Here is an 18783-nt window from a genome sequence, read left to right on the forward strand (position 1 = left end):
CACCGAGGTCTCTAATGAGACCTCTAATGGCCCAGAGGTCAAGAGTAGGTAATATGGGGTTCATCTGAAAACTAGAACGGGGTAACAAGGAACACCCTCTTCAGTGTAGGGGTCTGGAAGAGGTAGGTGGCTTTGTAGAGTCCAGTTCTCTGCCCCCACTTCCAGTTCAGCAAGAGGAGGTTCAAATCCCAGCTCCATAGTCTGAGCCTTAAACTCCACTCCTAGTAACTGTAGCGTGAGGCTGTGCGCACGTTCCCATGGGCACACCTGCAGCTGGACTGTGCTCACACCCTGCCGTTCCTGCTCCCCGCACATGTGACTTTATCTTTGTGTAGAGCCTGACATGGAGGTTTTTCCCTTTTTCTGAACTCTTCTCCTTGAATCCTGCATTTCTGCCTTCATCCCACCCTACTGGTTCCATCCTGCCCCTGCCTGCGAGGACACTGGCCTTTGCTGACTCTCCCTGGGGCCCACCAGCCCTACTGTCTCCTGGGATCTGGCCTCCCTTTCCTTGTCTGAGTAATTGAGTACCTGCTACTTCAGTGAGCCTGTGAGACCTCTTGGCTCTGTCCTCCTGTCTAGCCTGCCCTTCCTTCTCAGAGCCTCTGTCCTGTCAACGAGCACAAGGGAGGGACAGGTTTTCAGTTCTGCAAAAGAGAAAGGAGAGCCGGAATGCTGGCTCAGCAGGTAAGGGTGCAATACCACCACACTTGATGACCTGAGTTTGATCCCTAGAGCCCTAGTGGCAGGAGCGAACCAACTCCTGCAAGTTGTGCTGTGAACTCCACACATGCTGTGGCCAGCACTCACCGGTGTGCCCCTTTCAGCAAGTATATAGTAAAATGTTGTTTTTTTAAGGAAATATTTTTCACACGGCGTGTTCTTTATCCTCATTCTTCCTGATATGTTAGGCTTTTGTTTTGTCTGGATTTGTTTTTTGAGTGTGTGATGTTTAGTTAGTATGTGCTGAGGATATTCAAAGTGAAAAAGGACAGGAGAGTTCAAAGCTAATTTTTATTTACTAAGGCAAAGGAAATCTACTCTAGTTCTCTCTTAACTACTAATATAAAATAAATGGCATGAAAGTGACTGTTAGAAAGTTCTTGGGCTGTAGGTGGTATAAAATGGTTTATAATCAGACTGAAGATACCACCCTTGTACATTTTTCCTGTGACCTAGAAGTAAGGATAGCTCAGTCTCTCTCTGTAATGACAGTTGTTGTTCTAATAGCTTATAGATTGTAAAGTTTATAAATTTGGGTGGTAAACATAGAATTTATGTAAAGGAGTACACATAAGGATTTGAGGCTACAGATAGACCATTGGCCAGCTTTCATCACAAGTTTAGCTGTTCTCCAGACTATCAGAGATGATCTCATCTGTTATGATAAACTCTGACTAACCATAGAACAGATGTTATCTGCTATTAGTAGGACTATACATTAGTGAAATTATTTGGGAGAACTGTTGATATGAACTTCAGCACAGTCATTTTCTCTCACCTAGCAATTCTCTTTCTAGGCATGTAGCTAATAGAGGTGTGCAGATACACTCACTACAGAAGTCACATACTAGAGTGTCAATCCACCATCATTCATATAACTAGAAAGAAGCATCTGATGAAATGCCTTGTAGCACTGGGCATGAATGAACCCTAGTTACACACAAAGGCATGGATGGATTTCATAAGAGGTGTTGAGTGAAGGAGCCGGACAACAGCCTGTGCCGTGTATGGTTTGGTTTATACCAGGAGGGAGCTGACTCTGGGAAGGAGAGGAGGCAGGGGTTAGAGAAGGCCCAAGGGCTTCTGGGTTCTGGTAATGTTCTAGTTCTTGACGTGGTGGTTGCACTCATGCGGCCACTGAAACCATAATTTAGAACATACTTTTTACTGTATAAACCTCCAGTACAAATTTCTGTCGAAACTGCAGTGCGTAGTACAGCTGAGCTGTTCGCATACATATGTCCCCTCTGCTCTTGGACTCAGCTCAGTCCTGATCATTCTCAGCTGTCCCCACTCTTCCCTTGGGAAACACGCTCTGGTAGGCGGCTCTTTCCCATTCCTACCGAGGTCCGTTTCCCTGCCTTATGCTCTAGTGACACTGGAGCCCTGATGGCACCTGCCTGTGTGTAGTGACTTCCTGATCTGTGAGCTGCAGGACGGCAGAGGCTACATGGGCCATGCCAGTCATGTGTCTCCTGCTGCTGCCAAGGTGCCTGTACTCAGATGCTTGTCAAGTGACGGAGCTGACAGACTGCCTTCACAGGGAGCGGTGGTTTTTGTTTTCCACCCTTCAACTTTTATTTTGAGGAACACAAGCTTGAAGGAGCATAAGCCTGAAGCCCTGTGAAGTTGCCTGAAGTGTTTTTGAGATGATTGTAACTTTAATAGCCTGAAAATGTGACCATAGGAAGATTCAGTTGAAAGTGGAAGCAGGGCTGCATTAACTTAGGTCTGTGTCCACCAGGCGTGCTCCTGTGAGGGGATACTTTATATATGATGGCTTCTTTTGTCCTGCCTCTTCTCATGACAGTTCTAAGGTCAAGACTATTTTAAGCCTGAGAAATGTGTCCTGAAAGTCAGCTCCAGAGCCTTTATTTCCTTTCTGCTTAGTACTGAAGTCTTGGCTCCGCCCCTGAAAGAGTTTGTATCATAAATATCCTTCATTTGGATTTTCCTTTGCACTTTGGTTTTCTTTTTCAACTACATCTAGGAAAATGGCATGGTCTCGTTTCTTGTTCCCACTTAAAAGAATTAGGCTAAAAGAGTGTTCAGCTGATGCAATAGGAAAAGGAATTTAGATGTGCACGTTTAGATTGCATTGGTTTTGTAGGATTTTTTTCCTTGTGAATGTGGTTAATGTCAGATCTGGGGCCAGGTGGTAAAAGTCCATCTCAGCCCTTCCACTCCTTGCTTTGTGACTTTTGGCAAATCACATAACCCCAGCTTCCTTCTTTGTAAAATCAGACAGTCATTAAGAGCTAAAGACTTAACTTACATGGCCTGCTTAGTGAGTAAAAATTGTAAACATTTAAGAGGGAAAGTTAAAACTTTATTGTTTTCTACACAAATGACTTAAATATATAATATTGGTGCCAGAGAGCTCTCAGTAGTTAACAGCATTTGCTGTTCCTGCAGAGAACCTGGGTTTGGTTCCCAGCACCCACATAATTGCTTACAATTGTCCACCACTCCACTTCCAGGGAATCCAGTGTCCTCTCCTGGCCTCTTTGGGTTTTGCACAATACCTGTTTTACAATGCACACTTTGCCACTGAGAATGAAGGAAAAAGTGTTAGAGGAGGCTGGTGAGATGGCTTAGCAGCCAAGAGTACTGGCTGTTCTTCCAAAGGACCCAGGCTAATTCCCAGCACCAACATGACGCTTCACAGCTCTCTGTAATTGCAGTTTCAGAGGCTCTGACACCCTCACACAGACACACGTGCAGGCAGAACACCAATGTATATAAAATAAAATAAGTGAATGAATGAATATTTAAAAATTAATAAAAAAGGAATGTCATCATATTATCTATATTGAGTCACTGCATCCCCTTTTTGCTTTGGGAACAAAGGATGAGAATCCAGGGAGGCAATTTTGGAGAACCTGATTCTCTTTAATAAACAGTTCTGGAAGAACAACCTCATTCAGAACTGCAGCCAAATCTGAGATGTTCAATGGAGCCTTGAATTCTTACCAGTTTTTTGTTTCTCCAGCAAATTCTTACACGTTTGCCTTATTATTAAAGACTACACCAAAGAACCTTGTATTTTTCTGTGAGAAAAGGGTAAACAAGATTGTTTTTCAAAGGATAGGAAATTATATTTACATACAGCTCTGGCTTTAAAGGGCTCAATAGGTAAGGTCAGAAGGACTTTAAAATGCCTTTAATCCCAGCACTCGGGAGGCAGAGGCAGGTGGATTGCTGTGAGTTCCAGGCCAGCCTGGTCTACAAAGTGAGTCCAAGACAACCAAGGCTACACAGAGAAACCCTGTCTCAAAAAACAAAACAAAACAAGATGTGTTGGAAACAGCAGGGACTCCCTTTTCTGCGTCTGTAACTGCACTTTAATGAAAACACTAACTCTTTGAGTCAGCACACCAGTCTCCTCCTTGCCTCCTTCCTGCTTGCTCCTCTCTGTAGTGGTCCAGGTTGGCCTTGAACTCAGAGAGTCATGGCCCACTTGTGTAGGTTGGCGGTCTGTTTCCGTCTCTGTCTCTCTTCCCCCCTCCTCCCCTCCCCTCCCCCCCCACCTTTCTTTTTTAAATCACAAAGTTTATTGAGAAGGACCAGGGTGAGGTCTTGAAAATGAATTGTGAGGCTTTGCTTTCTTATAAAATGGAAACAAGTTGATAACTTCTATCTTACATAGTTTTTGTTTTTGGTTAGTTGTTTGGTTTTTTGAGACAGGGTTTCCCGGTATAGCTCTGGCTGTCCCAGAACTCGCTCTATAGACCAGGCTGGCCTTGAAGTCAGAGATCCACCTGCCTCTGCCTCCCGAGTACTTAGGGGTTAAAGGGGTGTGCCACCACTGCTCAGCTTTATAGTGTTTGAGATAATATGATGAATTATACTTTCCCTGAGAGATATGAGATTGATAAATATAAAGGAGTGAATTTCTATTGACTCCTTCCTCTACTCCTTTACCTTAACCTACTGCATACTTTGGCAAGAAAAATGACATTTAAAGATTATAACTAGTTTATTTAGTGTTCTGAAATACTTGTAGTATAACAAATTATTCCCAAATGTAATGGCTAATGCAATAATAACCATTATTTTTCAGTGTCCATGGGTCAGGAATTTAAGAGTTGGCTAGGCTTGGATTCTGGCTCTCAGTTTCATAATGTTGTTATCAATTGATGCTTAGAATGTAGTCAGCCTTGGACTTGGCTGGGCCAGAAGATTCACTTGTAAGGGGTTTACCTGCCTGACTAGCTAGTTAGTACAGGGTACTTTGGGGACGTGGTAAAGGTCCAGTTTCTGTTCCTGTGGCCCATATTCTAAAGCTGCTTCAGAAATGTCCTCATAGCATGAGCTCCCCAGAGGAGCATCTAAGAGACCAAGGCATGTGAGAAGTTAGATACCAATTTTAGCATATCCTGTTGTCCATGTAGATTCAGTGATAGTTTATACTATACAAGATTTTGGTTATCCCAGCTGTATGCATGTAGGTGGTGTATAGACACACCTGCAGGCAAAAAGCACCCATACACACAAAATTTAAAATTTTTAAATGATTTTTTTAAAAAGAACACTTCTACTCTTCTAGAAGGCTCAGGTTCAGTTCCCAGCACCCATGGCCAGTTGTAACTCTAGCTCCGGGGGATCTGATATCCCTGGTCTCCTAGGGCACCTGCACTCACATAACATATCCCACAGGTAGACACATACCTACACATGTTATAAGTAATAAAATAAAATTGTGTTTATTTGTTTTTAGAGACAAGGTCTCTCTCCACATATTTAGCCTTGGATTACTTGAACTTGCTTTGTACATTGGGCTGGAAGTCTGCCTACCTCTGCCTCCTAACTCCTGGGATTAAATGATATGCTACCTTGCCCAGAAAAATAAATATTTTCTAAAAAGATCTTGTGCTAGTTGTATCTTTAAATCATTAGTGATAATGTGAATGGTGATCTTCTGTCTTTCACTTAAAATTTTTTGAATATGCTGCAAGGAGAAATTCTTCGTTAACTGTGAAAAGGCTTGAGTAACATAGGCAGAGTAAATGCCTTTTCTTCACCACCATTTACCAGATTTTTGGGAGAATAATTTGGTTCTCTAGCATCCTTCTAAGGGGATCAGTTTGTTTATTTATTTATTTATTTATTTATTTATTTATTTATTTTGGTGTTTTCGAGACAAGGTCTCTCTATGTAGCCTTAGCTGTCCTGGACTCACTTTGTAGACCAGGCTGGCCTCAAACTCACAGCGATCTGCCTGCCTCTGCCTCCTGAGTGCTGGGATTAAAGGCGTGTGCCACCACGCCTGGCTGGTTGTTTTGTTTTTTCAAGACAGGATTTGTCTATGATAGTCTTGGCTGTCCTGGACTAACTTTGTAGACCTCGAACTCCCAGAGATCCACCTGCCTCTGCCTCTGCCTCCCAAGCGCTGGGATTAAAGGCACGCACCACGATTGCCTGGCTAAAGAAAAATTATTATGATTTCTTCTTGTGACTCCTCTCCTCTCCTCTCTTCCTCTCCTCTCTTCTCCTCTCCCCTCCCCTCCCCTCCCCTCCCTTCCCCTCCTTTTCTCTGCTCACTTTCTCTACTTGGCTTACTCTTGCCAGTGCTGCAAGAATGACCTTCAAGGTTACTTCTAGAAATTCTTTCTTTTGAACCTTGTGGTTTGTATTTCTATCCTTTACTCCTTGGGTTTTAATTTAGAAGGAAGCACACTCTATGGTCACCATCTGCTGCCCTTCTCAAGAGACCTGATATATGCATTCCTGTATTATGTTGGATTAGTAATATGAAATTTCCATGTATAGTGAACCAAGTGAACTTGGCCTCACTTGTTATTAATCTCCCTTACTAGTCGGCCCTCCTTTGTCAACTCATCTTTAATTTACTGAAGTCAAAGCCTTTTATTAGTTTGGCCTTAGTCCTAGGTTCCATGTATATGAATGAAATAGTTTCTTTTTTATTTATTTATTTTTTAATGTATTTATGATTATGTATACAGTGCTCTGCTTGCATACACACCCACAGGCCAGAAGAGGGCATCAGATTACATTATAGATGGTTGTGAGTCACCATGTGGTTGCTGGGATTTGAACTCAGGACCTCTGGAGGAGCAGACAGTGCTTTCAACTGCTGAGCCATCTCTCCAGCCCCTTTCTTTTTTTTTAATTGCTTCTTAGTTACCATCATATGTCCACCCACATGGACAACAGTCATCTATTCATTCTGATTAGGTTTTGCTGGGTTGATGTCCCTTCCTCTTTTTTCTGTATTTGCCAGAAGAGTTTAAAAGAAACTACCTTGTAATTAATCTTCTGGCAAAGTTATCCAGTCATTTTAAAATTTAAAACATTTGGAGAGTTTTATAGATGAGTCCTGTATTTACATCATTGCCACCCCTCCCCCATGTTAATACACACATATAAATGCTACTGAGTCTACTTACTATTACGTGTGTGTGTGTGTGTGTGTGTGTGTGTGTGTGTGTGTGTGTGTGTTTAGTGGTAACCATTTGGGATTGGATAACCTCGTGGGGCTTGTTCCCAGAGAGATGGATTCTCCCTTTCTCAGCTGTCACTAATTGCCTGTAACTCTTTATCTTTGAGTGGGGCCTTGAAATTTTCCCTGTCTGTGTTGTCAACAGGTGTTGCTGTTGTGTAGATCTTGTGTGGGCAGCTATCTTGTTGAGATTTCATGGGTACAGCTTTCATGTCATATATAGGAGACATTATCTCACAGCAGACTTCCTTGTCCTCTGGCTCTTAAAATCTTTCTGTCCTTTTCTTCCATAATGTTCTCTGAGCCTTAGGTATAGGGGCTACGTTGTAGATGTGCCAATTAGCATTGGGTATGCCAGGGTCAGTTGTTCTCTGCCTTTTGACCAGTTGTGATGCAAAAAGAAATTTCTTTACTGATAGGTGAGAAGTACACTTATCTGAGGTATAGAATGCAGTTAGAGAGTGAGTATACTGGTTTAGGAAATTGGCAGTGGTAGTTTCTTTCTAGCATCTCACCAGCCATATGTAGTTGGCTAAGTTTGCTAAGCCAGCCATGACTCTCCTTTTGTATGGGCTGTTAGTGACCACCAAGATATAGGTGCCATTATTACACCATTAGGGGTATCTTAGCGGACTGGTCATTCCTGTGGTTTGTAGGCTTTACAAGTCAGAACTATTTTTTTTCCCTCCAGGCAGCTTGCATAGTGCCTGTAGATACTATAAGAGCTAATCCTTAGAGAGGAGACTTGCACATTGGTTCCAGCCTGAGTCCTCCAAGTCCTGTGTTTGGCGTGGATAGTGTCTCTTCAGCAATAGGCGCTTTCTTTCGGGTTCTGGGAAACAACCAATGGCAGTGGCAGTGGCCATGCTCTTTGGGGGTCTTTTGGGCTCCCTTGATCAGTAACTGGAAGTGACACTTTTTGGTCCTGTCACTGGGGTTTTTGTTAGTCTGTGGCTCTTGAGGGGAGGGATAAACATATCATTTAAATTACGTATATATATCTAAGTAAGCATGAAGTGTATGTTTCCCTATGGCTTTTTCAGACATCTTTAGTATTATTAATCTCCCCCTCTCTCTATATTACTCTATCTGACACTCAATTAAAGTCCCCCCCACCTCCATTTTTCCTATTCCCCTCTTGATACCACCTGTGCTCTACTCCCCTCTCTAAAGCTACTTCTCCCACCCCATGAACCCTTCTTACTTTCTGGAATCCGACTTACTCCAGGTTAAAAACACATACTTAAAGATTCAGAGCTAGGATCCACAAGAGAGAACATGTGGCATTTGTCTTTCCGGGTCTGGGCTACCTCACTCAGTGTGATAGTCTCTAGTTCTGTCTCCCTGCAAACCTCATGCTGTTATTTCTCTTTTCAGCTAAATAGAATTGCACTGTGTATATGTGTGTGTCACATTTTCATTGTGCATTCATCAATTGAAGGACATTTAGGTTGTTTCTGTCTCCTAGTGATTATAAATAGATCAGCAGTGAACATGGCTGAGCAAGTATCTGTGGAAAAGGATATTGAGTCATTTGGGCATATGCCAAGCAGTGGTTGGCATACCTGGGTCATATAGTAGGTCTGTTTTTAGCTTTTTGAGAATTCTCTATACTGATTTACATAGTGGCTCCACCAGTTTGCAATCTCATCAACAGTGAATGAGGTTTCTCCTCCCTCCCCCCCCCACTGCCCCCACTCCTCATCAAGTCCCCCCCAACCCCTGAGAAAGGGTTTCTCTGTGTAGCCTTAGCTGTCCTGGACCCTCTTTGTAGACCAGGCTGGCCTTGAACTCACAGTGATCCACCTGCCTCTGCCTGAGATTATAGGCGTGCGCCACCACCCCTGGCTACCAGTTTTTGTTTTTCAGTCATTTGTCTGTAAATTTCATTATTCTTTTGATTCCCCTTTCTCACTTCAGGTTTTCTTTTCTTTTTTCTTTCTTTCATTTTTTTTTTTTTTTTTTTTTGGGAGAACTGGGTCCCACTATGTAGCCTAGGCTGGCCTAGAACGTGCCCTTCTTTCTTCTCTCCCCAGGGTTTCATGTAGCCTAGGCTAACCTTGAACCCACTGTGTTTCTGAGGGTAACCTTGAACTTTTGCTTCTCCTGTCTTCAGCTCCCAAGTTTTTGGGGTTTTATGTGATGCTGGAAATCAAACCTATAGTTTCAAACATACTTGTCAATCACTATGCCACCTGAATGTCATCCTCTGTCCTAGTTTCTTTCTAGTGTGTCTCTCAGTGGAATCTGTTGGCTTAAATATGGCAGTGAGGATGCTCTTGTTACTGTTGTCAATAACTCTTGGATGATGCTTATAGCTTATTAATCACACCAGGTAGTTTCTGCAGACCTAGTGATCCGCGTGTGTCATCCACTGCAGAGGACCTTGAGCAACAGCACATCCAGATTAAAATCACAGACATTCAGGCTCAGTTGATGTCATAGTCTACATTTTTTTTCATATTTGATGGTTGGGATTTACATGCCTGGACAAAATCGGGTATGTTCCTGTCAATTTAGGCTTTTGGAATGGATTGCCACTCTGACTTTCTCATCCAACTTCCCCCCACCTCAGGCTCAAACTCAGAACTTGCTTTTCTGTGTACCAAGAACGTAACATGAATATGTTCTTCACATTTCAAGTCCACTCTGTCTCCTGGAGGAGACCTCTTCCCTTTGTAGTCCCCTGAATTCTGGCATAGGCTTCTTTTAGCCCTGGTCACCACAGCCTTTCTGAATTGAGCCTTCCATTTTAGGCGGATTTTCCTTTAGGTCAGTTCCCCAAGATGACCTGCTTCCAGGAGGAGCTTGCTTAAAGAACTTCCTCTTACTTGGCGGCTTTTCCTCAGTGCCCCCATCCCCAGCCTGCCCTTTCTGGGCGTCTAGTCATGAATTTTCCTTTTGACCTCAGAGCTAGTTCTTTATTTATTAGCTTGACTGTGACATTTATAAAGAAAGAAACCCTAATGAATCGGTTGCATTTGAGCTCTCTTGTTGGAGGGTGGCTGGACACTCTGAATCTACCAGACATGCTTATTTACCATTCCTACTTTCCTTAGATTCCTCTAATCCTTAACAGGCTAATCTGAGTTTATATTTAGATGAAAGTTATCAATTAACAGAAAAGCCTGATGCTGTAGACAGGGCTGAGTGCCATTAAGTGGCTAGAGGTCAGCTTTCAGACCAGAAAGTCTGAGGCAGGAAGCTGTACATGGATCTGGGCCATTCCTGGGAAGCCAGAGAGTCCTTGAAATGCAGAAGAAATCTCAATCAGTTAAGTGCTGATTTGTATACATGTGACAAAAACACTTTCCAGCCCACGTTCCCTCACACCACCTGTTCCATTTAATCCCATGGAAAACTGTCTGATTATGGAGACTGTGGGAACTATGGATGTTGAGTGCCAGGCTCCAAATGCGAATTAGTATCTTCTAAACCAGTGTTTGTTAAACTGCCCTTCAATGGGTCCAAACATCAGTTTAGCAGGTTGCATCTAGCACAGTTGTTTTGGTTACTATTGCTGTAAAATAAACTACATTAAATAAACCTAGTTGTAGTCAACAGTTGCCGTTTACTAATCTCATAGATCCTGATGGACCTGGGCCTCTGCTACTTCAAGGCTGGTTTTATCAGCTAGTACTGATGGCTGCAGTGTATGTAGTCTTTCCATGTGGCTGGAGCCTCTGACAAAGTGGTGGCAGAGTTCCAAGAGAGAGTGTCCTAGAGAGCCAGTGTTCTAAGACCGGAAGGTGTCTGCAGAACACTACGGTAACAGCTCTGACATCACTTCTGCCCCCCTTGATGGAAATGGCTGAGGGGCAGGTACAGGGGTCTTCTGCTTTCACAGTTGGGATGAGTACATTTGCAGCTCTTTTAAAAACTGCTGGGGCTTTGTTTTTGAAGAACATAGAATAGAAAATAACAGTGTCTGTGTGTGGGAGGACTAAGCACTGTGAAGTATGTTTCAGTAATAATATACATACTCTGGTGTTTTTTCCTGTAGACTACAAAAAATGTGTAAACATTGGTTAACTGTAGCTAATTTGGTTTATTAATACCAAATTTTATCTACTACTAATAATTAGTATACTTCTACTATGTGACCCCAATTATAAAGATGAAACCTTAAGGAACTGATTATCATTGCCTATATGGAGAGGGAAGCCTTTCCTTTTCAAACTCATTTTTTCACCCACCAGGAGGACTTCAAAGCCCCATTTAGCTGTGGGGTAAACTTGGATGGATAGTCCTTGCATTGCGGGGAGGCTGTGATCCAGAGTAGCTGTCAGAACTTTACTAAAAATTAAGTCTCATCTTTGCCAGTTTCCTAAAAGACTTGTGAAATGAGGAGGGCATAGTACTTGCTGCTTTTTGTTTTCTTTTGTTTTGTCTTGTCTTTCTGAGATGGGGTATCATTGTGTAAGCCTGGAACTTGCTTTGTAGACCAGTCTGGCTTTCAGCTCAGAGACCCGCCTGCCTCTGCCACTCAAGTGCTGGGACTGAAGGTGTGTGTTTTCACACTTGGCCATAGCTCCATTCTTTATGGCTGAAAATAAAATATTCCATTGCATAACTTTGTTTCTTTATCCTTTCTTTGTTGAAGGACACAGGCTGTCTCATTCTTTAGTTATTGTGTTTATATTTAGACTGACGCACAGTTACCTCTGTGGTGGTGACTGAGGAATGGCCGGTCGGAGTTGTACGGCAGGTCTAATTTTAGCTTCTTGTTTGTTTATTTTGAGGGACTTCCATACTGCCACTGTAGTGGCTGGATTAGTTAAATCCCTGCTAGCAGTATACCAGGGTTCTTTTTGTCCACAACTAATCCAGCATTATTTTTTTTAAAGACTAGTAAGGTTGAACATTTTTCATGTATTTATTGGCCATTTGACTGAAACTTGTTTTTAAACTTAGCTGAACACATTTAATGCCAATTAGTATACTTTTATTATTATAAACACTGTACCGTCTCTACATTCTATAGAAACAGGTAATTACTCTCTATCTTTCTGGGGTCCCTTCTCCCCCTCTACCTGCTCTGCCCACTTACTTTCTCTCTCCCTCTTCTTTCTTTCTCTCTGGGGTACTCCTTCCTCCTTTCCTTCTCCTCCCATGCACATTTAATAAACTCCTCTACAACATAGAAATTAAAAAGAGAGAGAAACAGGTAATTAGACACCTTAACTATTATAAATAGTGGTGTGGTAAACATCTATATAACTCTGTAGTCCATACTACAATTATTCTTAAATATTTTGGTTTTTAAATATATACATGGTACAAAATTTGATCCTTTTTAAAGGAGATGTTTGTGTAACTTGAGCTGCTAAGCCAGGAGTGAACATTTTAAAAAGTTTGTGGGCTGGGCATGATGGTGCACACCTTTAATCTCAGCACTCGGGAGGAAGAGGCAGGTGGATCACTCTGAGTTCGAAGCCAGGCTGGCCTACAAAGTGAGTCCAGGACAAGGCTGCACAGAGAAACCCTGTCCCAAAATAAATAAATAAATAAATAAATAAATAAATAAATAAATTTGGTGTATTCAATGCAAAATAATCCTTTACAAATGTTCCACTTTACTCTTCTGCCCAACGTGTTATTATTCATTGTATATCCCAAGTGAATAGAGAAAAACAAAACAAAACTCATTCTTTGCTTGCCAACTTGTGTCATTTATTTGTTCTGTAACCTTCTCTTTGTTGTTTTCCCTCTCAGAATCCTGCCTGCTCTTAGGCCCTGCCTGCACACCACCTCCTGCTGCCCACTTTCCAGGACACAGTGAAGACTTCCCTCCTCTGCCTTGTGATGCTTTCTCATCTTCTACAAATAACTGTAGTTCTCTTAGCCGCCTAAGAGGATCTCAGCTAGGGATGGCGGCTTAAGTCTGCAGTCCAAGAAGTGGGAGGCTGGGTTTTGAAGATCCTCTTAATATCAAGGTCAGCCTACCTGGGCTGCTACCCAGCAAGACCCTGTCTCAAGCAAACAAGCAAAACACTGAGTCTTGCAGATTTATTTCCTCCTCTTTCTCTTCCTCCTCCTCCTCCTCCTCCTCTTCCTTCTCCTCTGTGTAGCCTTCGCTGTCCTTTTGTAGACCAGGCTGGCTTCGAACTCACAGTGACCCTCCTGCCTCTGCCTTCATGAGTGGTGAGTGCTGGGATTGAAAGTATATTCCTCCATGCCTGCCTTCATTTGCCTCTTTTACAAATATACGACATTTTAACTCTATTTATTCATTTTCTTGGTGTGTGTGTATGTGTGTGTGTGTGTGTGTGTGTGTGTTGCTTAGTAAAATTGTGCTACATTAGTTGCAGAAGCCCATTAAAATTCAGACATTTTCTGGTTCCTGATGCCACCATATAGTTCACTTCCCTACCTTTTGCCAGGGCCATTGCTCAGCCCTGAGAACTAGACAGGCAGGGCTCCAGTTGTAAGAATATTCACTGTTAAAAAGCTACTTAGTTTCTTTACCTAATAAGCAATCTTGAGGAACGAATAAGGAAGGTTAAGTTTCAGAGCCCTAGAATAGTTTATGTCTCTGTGGCTGTGAGGCAGCAGCTCACATACTCAGGACAATGTCTAGCAGGCAGGAAAGGACTCATCTTCATTTAATAGGAAAGAAGAAATTGCCTAATAGACCATCCCCCACCAGCAGGTCCCACTGCCACTGCTATGTTTCAGAGAAGGAATATGCAGGTGCATCTGGTAGTGTCCTGCCATCAAAGGAGGGCACAGGGCAAGAGTGCCTGCTGGTAATGGGCCCAGCAGAAGGCCTATGGATGAATTCTCTCATAGCTTTCTCCTTCCAAAGTTCTGTGAAGTCATAGAGAAGTTTGTCTCCTTTGTGCAGTGCTTCAGCCCCTTGAATCTGTGGTGTGGGTTTTATCTTGCCTCCGTTGACTCAGTCTTGCTGTTTCCCTGTCCCCAGCCAGTTCCTGGTTCTTTTGTGAGACCTGAGAGCTGTGACTGCTATGCTCCAGCTATGATCGCATGACCATGGGAGCCTTGCCTTGAGTGGGCAAGTGCTACAATCCTGTTGCTTTAGCTTGGTGTGTGCACATAGGTGCTTGAGTGCTCACCTGGCTGAATCATTGTTAGTGGCAGCCCTCCATCACCAGCGCCACCCCACCCCCACCCCCACCCACCCCCCACCCCCCGCCCCTGCAGCTTCCTCTCAGCCGCACTTTGCCATTTGCTGTTCTTGAGCATGCCTGATGGAATCATTCTCCCATACTTCTGTACATGTTTTCTCTTTCTGGAATGCTCTTCCTGTTTGGCAGAGCCATACTTTTTTTCAAGGTCTAGCTCAGCAGGCTTGGTCTGAAAACTCTGTGTGTGTGTGTGTGTGTGTGTGTGTGTGTGTGTGTGTGTGTGTGTGTGTGTGTGTGAGAGAGAGAGAGAGAGAGAGAGAGAGAGAGAGAGAGAGAGAGAGAGAGAGAGAGAGAGATCCAACCCTCTACCTCTGCATCTTGGGCAGAGTTAATCAGTCACTTTTCAGTCACATTCTGTACAAGTTCTTGGTGGTTAAACATTTACAAAATGTTGTAATTGTCTGTTTTTATTTGTCCAGGCTTAGCTTCTGGAAGATAGGATCTATATTCTTAATTTCATATTAGTACTCAAGGTTTGATGCATAAAAGGTGCTCTATAAATGTTAGATAAAGTGAATGAATGATAAATTCACAATTAACTGCTGTAGAAGGGTGAATTGTTCTTTCTACAGTAAGTAATGTAGTAAATTATTATGGCAGTAGTTTTCTTTGACCAGCTAGTTCCCCACTGACTGACACAGAGAGACTGTGATTTATATTTAAGCTGTAAGCACTATGCTAGGCAGATTCTTAGCTACTCTAATCATAATACCTTTAAAACCCACATAAAAACCAATCACTTGCCAATCTGATGACTCCGGGGCAGCTGCTGCTCCATCAGTCTGTTTCTACAGACATTGTGCTGATGGACATCTTGCCTTGTCACCTTTCTTTCTCTTTCCTCCTCTGTTTCTTCCTCCCTCGAACCTAAGCCTGGGAACCTAAAGCTCTGCCTTCCTCTCTTCTACCCAGTCATAGGCGTCAGCATCTTTTTTTTTTTTTTTTTTTTTTTTTTGCCAATAGGGATAGTTGGGGACCATACCTTATCATCAGAAGATAGTTCATATGTTATCTGAAACTGAACCCGACAGTCTATACACTTCTTACTTGGTTCACTAGACACAACCCAGTTTACCTTCTAAATTTTTGTCTCTTAAGACTTGTCTCCCATTTTCTGTAACAATTTACAGTTAGCATCATCTGTGTGGCTGTCAGCTTTGTGTTTGCTCTCCTCTGCTGTGTGCTTCTGCATATGTGAGCCTTTCTCTGCCCTTATACTTGCCAGGTCTTACCTGCCATGCTAGACTCACCTTGATTGTTGCCTTTTCGGGCCGTTCCAGCCCTAATCACATACTCTTGAGTTTCTCTCTCTGTCTTAGCAGAGGAAGCAATACAGTTCAGTAACTGAATTTCCATCTTGCAAGGCGCACAAGCTAAGTCCAGGTTCCACGACCCACAGTGTGGTTGGTGAGCAGATAAACGTCCCGAGTCTCTTTCCAAACCCTTAACTAGGAGTAGTGTAACAGTCCTCTTTAGGGTTGATGAAGGTGTTCTCAGAGACATTAGAAACACTCAGGTGTTGCAGGTGCTGGTGTTGGTGACAGCTGGGCAAGTCATGGTGGCTGACTCCTGGCCTAGCTTGACTGCTTCTGTACCTGACTTCTTTGCTGAATGAGGGCTATACAGTTTTGTAAGGGGCACATTCTAAATCTACAGGCTACCCTCAAGTGCTTTTTGGGATATTTTTGTAAATAACATTAATTTGCAGTTTCTGTTCCTTGGCATACTCCAGTGCTTTGCCATCTGGAGGTTTGTTCTTTTGGTGGAGGATGCCTCTTTGAGAAAGTATTCCTGAAGTCTGCTTTGAGCAAGGACAGGCTGTTTCCTCTCTCAGCTTCATAGATACAGCCAGCTTTGAGCATTAGTGTTTGTATAGCTCTAAGTCTCTACTAACTAAAGAAATGGATGAGGTAAGATAGTTTAATGAAAACTCGCAGGCTGTAAGTGGTTTGCACATATTCTCTTGCTTGACACCATAGTACCAGGTCACCTGTTTATATAAGGAGCAGGCTAATTCTTTTCACTCTCTTCCTGATCAGTAACACATGGAGATTGTCCGGCCGTGATAGAAGACTTGAGTCATTTTGCTGCTTGAATTTTATCCATTTTGTAAATGAGAAACTAGGAAAATACAGCCTGTTTACTATAAAGGGAACAAAGGTCATAGAAACTTTTTGTTTGTTTGTTTTTCAAAACAGGGTTTCACTATGTAGCCCTGACTGTCCTGCATTCACTTTGTAGACCAGGCTGGACTTGAACTCACAGCAATCCTCCTGCCTCTGCCTCCCCGGTGCTGGGATTAAAGATGTGCATCACCAAGCCTGGCAGAAGCTAACTCTTAAAAAAAAAAGAACTTTAAAAAAAAAAAAAAAAAGAGCTCGTCATTAGCTGGGCATGGTGGTGCATGTGTTTAATCCCACCACTCGGGAGGCAGAGGCAAGTGGATCACTGTGAGTTTGAGGCCAGCCTGGTCTACAAAGCAAGTCTAGGACAGCCAAGGCTACACAGAGAAACCTTGTCTCAAAAAAACCAATAAAAGAAAAGAAAAGAAAACCCATCGTTAACCTAGCTTTTAAAGACCTATGGCCATTGTATTTCTAAATGTTTCTGGAATGAATCTTTCATTTTGTCTGGCTTACAAAAAACTAAAAGGTGGAAATTTTTATCTTTAAAAGCCATGGTTTATAGTATTTTTTAAGTTTAAACATTTTAGTGTCTCATGATACACTTGGTTAAAAGGTAGTTCTCTTGAATGTCATGTCATTATTAGAATGTATAATCTATATCTATATTTGCAAAGAATGACTCCATTAAAAGGTCTCATTCTATTTTATTTTTAACTATGTATATGCGTGTGTGCCTATGTATTGGTATATGTACCTGAGTGCAGGTGCCCAATGAGACTTGAAGAAAGGTGTGAGGTCCTCTGGAGCTGAGTTCCAGGAGCCGGTGAGCTGCCAGATGTGGGTGCTAAGACGCATACTGGGATGCTCTGTAAGAGCAGCCAGTGCTCTTAACTGCTGAGCCATCTTTCCAGTCCAAGAGTCACTTTTAAAGGGGTAAAAGGTTGACTTTTATGTACTGGGAAGAAGAAGAAAAAAAAGATACAGGCTTTAACACCACAAGGGAATGCTTTAGAGCAATGAGATTCTCAAATAGTAGCCTTTAAAATATTTTCCCTGCTTTACTGTCTAGGTTTTTGTAGTGAATATATATTGACTTATATTCAAAAATATTTTTAAGGCCTTTGGTTTTGGAGTTGAAAAAAGTAGGAAAATATTTGAAAATGGTAAAGCTGTCCTTTTTTCACCTCATCAGAGAAATCACCGTAAGTAACGAGAAGAGAATGGGAACAAATGGAAACTCTATCCTTGAAGAAGTGAGGAATGTCTGAAAATCCAGGCCAGAACATAGGCAGTTTCCGAAGGGTTAAATCATGAGTAGGGAAGGGAGTAGACAAGACACTTGAAGCGACAGAATTCGGGAAGAGCAAAACAATAAAGCAGGAGTCTGTTTGGCTAAAGCACTTTCCGTAGTGACGGGTGTACCCTGGAACCGAAAACCAAAGCTCTTCACCAACAGCAGTGGAAACGAGCCAGTGCCATGGGCGTCTCAGAACCAAGCTGGATTCCAGATGCAGAGGCGGCTGATGGAATAGGTCTTAGACAAGCAGCACCGAGAACTCAGAGTGTATGGGAGCAGGAAGAGACTGGGCACAGCCTGCTGCCTCACGTGGGCTGGGGGAGCTTCAGCTTGGGAGGGAGACTAGCTCAAGAATACCCCCCACCTGTGTGCACACGCACCATCCAGCCTGGACCATGGCTGGAGCTCAGCCAGGAGAGGCACCTGCCGCCCCGAACCTGATGACCTGATTTTGATTCCTGGGACCGTATAGTAAAAGGAGAGAATTGAGTTCCAAAAGTTGTCTGACTTCCTTCCACACATGTGCTGAACCAATTTTTAGTAATTGGTAGGACTAAGGCCCGTATCTGTCTTAATAACCACAAATATAAGTGAGAGAGAGTGTGGGGACGAATCACAAGGTGGCACCTACCAACGTATTGGTTTTCATTGCTGTGATAAAAATAGCTGATGGACAACTTAAAGGAAAAAAGATTTGTTTACACTTAAAACTTCGAAGGGTTTAGTTCATGGTTGCGTAGTCCCATGTGCTTAGGCAGGATGTGGCTGCAAGACCGTGCAGCAGAGGACAGAGTTTGCTTCATGGCTGGGACAGGAAGCAGCCAGGAATACATCAACTTCCAAGACTCGTCTCTCTGCAGTGACCCATTTCCTCTAACTCTACCCCATCTCCTGTTTCTACAATCTGTCAAAATGGTGCTACTTTCTGAAGATTAGGCATTTAAATTGTGAGTCTACAGAGAACAGTACGTACTCCAACCATAGCGACCGTTGATCACCACGTAGTCACATCATACACTCCACTAC

The 18783-nt window shown here is 42.8% G+C and overlaps 1 protein-coding gene across 5 annotated transcripts in view; it reads left to right on the forward strand.

The window, feature by feature from the left end:
- PDE8A (phosphodiesterase 8A) overlaps positions 1–18783 on the forward strand; it is a 118945-nt gene that overhangs the window by 22393 nt on the left and 77769 nt on the right. The window contains exon 1 of one of the 5 annotated variants that reach the window (XM_084772388.1): positions 12907–13122. The exons of the other annotated variants lie outside the window; for them this stretch is intronic. The gene's annotated coding sequence lies outside the window, so the exon portion shown is untranslated. Of the gene's footprint in view, positions 1–12906; positions 13123–18783 lie in introns of those variants that run through there. 5 annotated transcript variants of the gene reach the window in all.

This window comes from Acomys minous, assembly GCF_964271855.1.
Source record: "Acomys minous genome assembly, chromosome: 2".
Taxonomy (NCBI): Eukaryota; Metazoa; Chordata; class Mammalia; order Rodentia; family Muridae; genus Acomys; species Acomys minous.